Source organism: Polyergus mexicanus, unplaced genomic scaffold (genome assembly GCF_030449975.1).
Source record: "Polyergus mexicanus isolate NDT 795.1 unplaced genomic scaffold, iyPolMexi1.0 SCAF_103, whole genome shotgun sequence".
In the NCBI taxonomy this organism is placed as follows: domain Eukaryota; kingdom Metazoa; phylum Arthropoda; class Insecta; order Hymenoptera; family Formicidae; genus Polyergus; species Polyergus mexicanus.
Genome location: NW_027223423.1, coordinates 35,001 through 39,707, shown reverse-complemented (window position 1 = coordinate 39,707; position 4,707 = coordinate 35,001). Strand labels below are relative to the sequence as shown.

At 54.2% G+C, this 4,707-nt stretch overlaps 2 non-coding genes and 1 pseudogene across 2 annotated transcripts; all 3 read left to right on the top strand.

Moving 5' to 3' along the window:
* The first annotated feature begins 679 nt into the window (after positions 1 to 679).
* On the top strand, positions 680 to 2,600 carry LOC138944158 (small subunit ribosomal RNA). The gene has a single exon (XR_011448660.1). It is a non-coding gene; the product is annotated as a small subunit ribosomal RNA (ribosomal RNA).
* Positions 2,601 to 3,446: 846 nt separating this feature from the next.
* On the top strand, positions 3,447 to 3,601 carry LOC138944163 (5.8S ribosomal RNA). Its single transcript, XR_011448662.1, has one exon. It is a non-coding gene; the product is annotated as a 5.8S ribosomal RNA (ribosomal RNA).
* Positions 3,602 to 4,533: 932 nt separating this feature from the next.
* The window catches only part of LOC138944159 (large subunit ribosomal RNA), a 7,650-nt pseudogene continuing 7,476 nt past the window's right edge, over positions 4,534 to 4,707 (top strand).

Genomic DNA, 4,707 nt, shown 5'->3' with positions numbered 1-4,707 from the left:
GGTTGGGTATTATAAGAGGGTACGACGTGTCGCGCTTCGGCGCTTATTCTATGCACACACTTTTATTACGAGCACAGCATTGCCACGAGTCGGTGTCGCAAGACCGAATGGCTCTTATGTGGCGCGCACGCATCTAGTGTGTTGGCCGCGCGATTCCCTCTCGTCTTGGACGCAGCAGCGGAATCGTCGCGCTTACCGAACGTTTACTCCACGGATACGAGTGGCGTGGAAGGACGGATTACAACGTTCTTCCCGCACGCTTTGTACGCCGTAGCGAAATATAAGTGCGTGCTAAAAGCACGATAGCACATTTATCCTCGACGTCTAAGCATCGGCATCGTCGATCTAGCGTCAGGGTAAATCGCGCGGTCCTCGCGATCGCGCGTTTACATTGGGAGAATGAGAATGAGTATGATCTTTTTATAATACACAATATAAAATGGAGAATGATCTTGAAGTAAGAGAGGAGGAGGTTTATTATATACACGGACCGCCTCGCTCCTCTCACGAAGACGAGACGCACGCATAAAGTGTGTTGCGTAATAAGTAAGTAAGTAGATAGAGAGTGTCGCCGACCGGCTAATAAAGACCGGCGGCGCGAGAAGTAAGAGCTTAATAGCGACGGGCCTTCGGGCTCGCTCGCGAGTTACCGCTCCACGCGAGTAACCGAACACGAAGCTCCCTGGTTGATCCTGCCAGTAGTCATATGCTTGTCTCAAAGATTAAGCCATGCATGTCTCAGTGCATGCCGAATTAAGGTGAAACCGCGAATGGCTCATTAAATCAGTTATGGTTCATTAGATTGTACCCACATTTACTTGGATAACTGTGGTAATTCTAGAGCTAATACATGCAAAACAGAGTCCCGACCAGTGATGGAAGGGACGCTTTTATTAGATCAAAACCAATCGGTGGCGGGCGGTTCGCCGTTCGTCCACCGTTTATTTTGGTGACTCTGAATAACTTTGTGCTGATCGCACGGTCCTAGCACCGGCGACGCATCTTTCAAATGTCTGCCTTATCAACTGTCGATGGTAGGTTCTGCGCCTACCATGGTTGTAACGGGTAACGGGGAATCAGGGTTCGATTCCGGAGAGGGAGCCTGAGAAACGGCTACCACATCCAAGGAAGGCAGCAGGCGCGCAAATTACCCACTCCCGGCACGGGGAGGTAGTGACGAAAAATAACGATACGGGACTCATCCGAGGCCCCGTAATCGGAATGAGTACACTTTAAATCCTTTAACGAGGATCCATTGGAGGGCAAGTCTGGTGCCAGCAGCCGCGGTAATTCCAGCTCCAATAGCGTATATTAAAGTTGTTGCGGTTAAAAAGCTCGTAGTTGAATCTGTGTCGCACACCGTCGGTTCACCGCTCGCGGTGTTTAACTGGCGTGATGTGGGACGTCCTACCGGTGGGCTTAGCCTCGCGAGGGGCGGCCCAACTAATATCCCGTCGCGGTGCTCTTTACTGAGTGTCGAGTCGGGCCGGTACGTTTACTTTGAACAAATTAGAGTGCTTAAAGCAGGCTACCTTCGCCTGAATACTGCGTGCATGGAATAATGGAATAGGACCTCGGTTCTATTTTGTTGGTTTTCGGAACCCCGAGGTAATGATTAATAGGGACAGATGGGGGCATTCGTATTGCGACGTTAGAGGTGAAATTCTTGGATCGTCGCAAGACGGACAGAAGCGAAAGCATTTGCCAAAAATGTTTTCATTAATCAAGAACGAAAGTTAGAGGTTCGAAGGCGATCAGATACCGCCCTAGTTCTAACCATAAACGATGCCAGCTAGCGATCCGCCGAAGTTCCTCCGATGACTCGGCGGGCAGCTTCCGGGAAACCAAAGCTTTTGGGTTCCGGGGGAAGTATGGTTGCAAAGCTGAAACTTAAAGGAATTGACGGAAGGGCACCACCAGGAGTGGAGCCTGCGGCTTAATTTGACTCAACACGGGAAACCTCACCAGGCCCAGACACCGGAAGGATTGACAGATTGATAGCTCTTTCTTGATTCGGTGGGTGGTGGTGCATGGCCGTTCTTAGTTGGTGGAGCGATTTGTCTGGTTAATTCCGATAACGAACGAGACTCTAGCCTGCTAAATAGGCGTACCTTATGGTATCGCGAAGGCCCCCGGCTTCGGCTGGCGGGTTTTTACTACCAACGTACAAACAAATCTTCTTAGAGGGACAGGCGGCTTCTAGCCGCACGAGATTGAGCAATAACAGGTCTGTGATGCCCTTAGATGTTCTGGGCCGCACGCGCGCTACACTGAAGGAATCAGCGTGTGTTCCCTGGCCGAAAGGCCCGGGTAACCCGCTGAACCTCCTTCGTGCTAGGGATTGGGGCTTGCAATTGTTCCCCATGAACGAGGAATTCCCAGTAAGCGCGAGTCATAAGCTCGCGTTGATTACGTCCCTGCCCTTTGTACACACCGCCCGTCGCTACTACCGATTGAATGATTTAGTGAGGTCTTCGGACTGGTGCGCGGCAATGTCTCGGCATTGCCGATGTTGCCGGGAAGATGACCAAACTTGATCATTTAGAGGAAGTAAAAGTCGTAACAAGGTTTCCGTAGGTGAACCTGCGGAAGGATCATTAACGTTCCGGAGGTCCTGCTCTGCGTCTCGAGTCTTTTGGACGCGCGCTCGCAGCAGTCGGCGACTGAATGGACAAAGAAAACAGATACGAAAGTAAAATGGAATTGACGGATTATATCCCGCATGTACTAATACGACGACGCGCGTCGAACGCCGCGCGCCTCTGCGACGACCCGAGAGAGAAAGGGAAGCCAGCAGCAGAGCGCCGTCGGCCTTTTTCGGTGCGGTCGGCGTCGTGCGAGCGGGATGGAGGAGGAGAGGATTATCCGAGACTCTCTCCTTAAGCTTCGTAGCCGCAACCGGCGTCGCGTCGCGTCGCGCGCGACCCGTTGAGGCTCGTTGCGCAAATTGCGAAATTACATGAATGCGATTCGGAGCAGAAGACGCTTTCCCGATCGCGCTCTTGCCAAGCGCAGAGTTACGATCCGGCGTTAGCGCGTACCGGTGGTAACCTACGCCCGTCCGTGCGTCCGCAACGCTCGTGAACGCGCCCCTCCCCGCACCGGGGCAGCGGTCAGCGTGTTTGTACGCGAGCGCGCGGCTATCGGACGAACGGGCGAGAGGACGGATCACACCCGATCAAGTCCGACGGTTTCTTCAAAGAACATTCCGCCCCGGCTCTTCCAAATATATATATTATTATATTATATGTACGGGGAAGAGACGCTCCGATCGCGAAACAACTTTTGTGCCGTAGCCTCCCCAGCGGTGGCGGCGGTCCGCGCGCGTGCTCGGACGCGCGCGGCCAGGCTGATCGAAGGGCCAACGATTTTATCTCTCTCTCTTCGGAGAGGAGACTAAGATGGATGAACGAAGCGTTCGTTGAACGCAAGAATTGCAAAACGATTACCCTGAACGGTGGATCACTTGGCTCGTGGGTCGATGAAGAACGCAGCTAATTGCGCGTCAACTTGTGAACTGCAGGACACATGAACATCGACATTTCGAACGCACATTGCGGTCCACGGATACAATTCCCGGACCACGCCTGGCTGAGGGTCGTTTTAGTACCTCGAAACTGCTTGCGCCTTTGCGCGCCGGGCCACCGTGCCCGTTCGCGCAAACGGTGTACGAGCGATAGTTGGACGTTCGCCCGAGACGAGCCGTCCCGAGAGGCGGCCCCTTGGCGTCGTCTGAAATAACACCGAGGAAAAGGAAGAGTGAGAGCAGCGTACGCACACACGCAGTAAGTAAAGATAGGGAGCCTGCGCGCGCGCGCCCGGAAACTGTCGAAGGAGAGAGGGAGTAGAAGACACGCGCACACACGTTGCGTTATCCCTCTCGCGGTCTCCCGGTGCGCCAGCGCGCGCTCGCGCCTCTTACGCGCGAGTCTTGGTGCGCGCCACCTTCCGCGCAAACGGTAGGAGAGAACCGCGGCGCGTCGTCGCCCGGCGGTACGCGGAGAGAAAAGAGCGAGAGAGCCCTCCTTAACGCGGGTGAATCGCGAGCCGACCGCTTGTCCGAGTCCACGAAATTCTCGAAAACGAATATAGGGGACCGGCACGCGTCGTCGTGTACTCGTCGAATCCGATTCGCCCCGTCGTATCCCATATCCGTGCATAACACACGATATGCGGAGAGAAAATTTGAAGGATGTGGGTGATAGAGATGTACGTGTACGCGCACACTCGCTCGCAATGTATCTCGCGTCCCCGGCGATCGAAGATGACGCGATCCGCGCCGATCTTATTCGTTGTTTGCAAGCAGACAACTCGAACGAGATTCGATCGGCTTACATTTCCTCCTATTAGCGGCTGCGAGCCGCGCGTGGAAGAATCGTTGTCACAAACAACACGTCTCCTCGCCACTCCTCCGAGTACAATGCGAAGCCGCTGTGCCGGCGCTGCCGCTCTCCCGACGCTCGCTCTCTAAGTGAGAAAAGAGCCGGCGGAGGAGGCGGCGCGGCCACGGTTATCGAAAACTAAACTCTTTGACGACCTCAGAGCAGGCGAGATTACCCGCTGAATTTAAGCATATTATTAAGCGGAGGAAAAGAAACTAACTAGGATTTCCTTAGTAGCGGCGAGCGAACAGGAAAGAGCCCAGCACCGAATCCCGCGGTTCCGCCGCAGGGAAATGTGGTGTTTGGGAGGATCCGCTTATCCCGA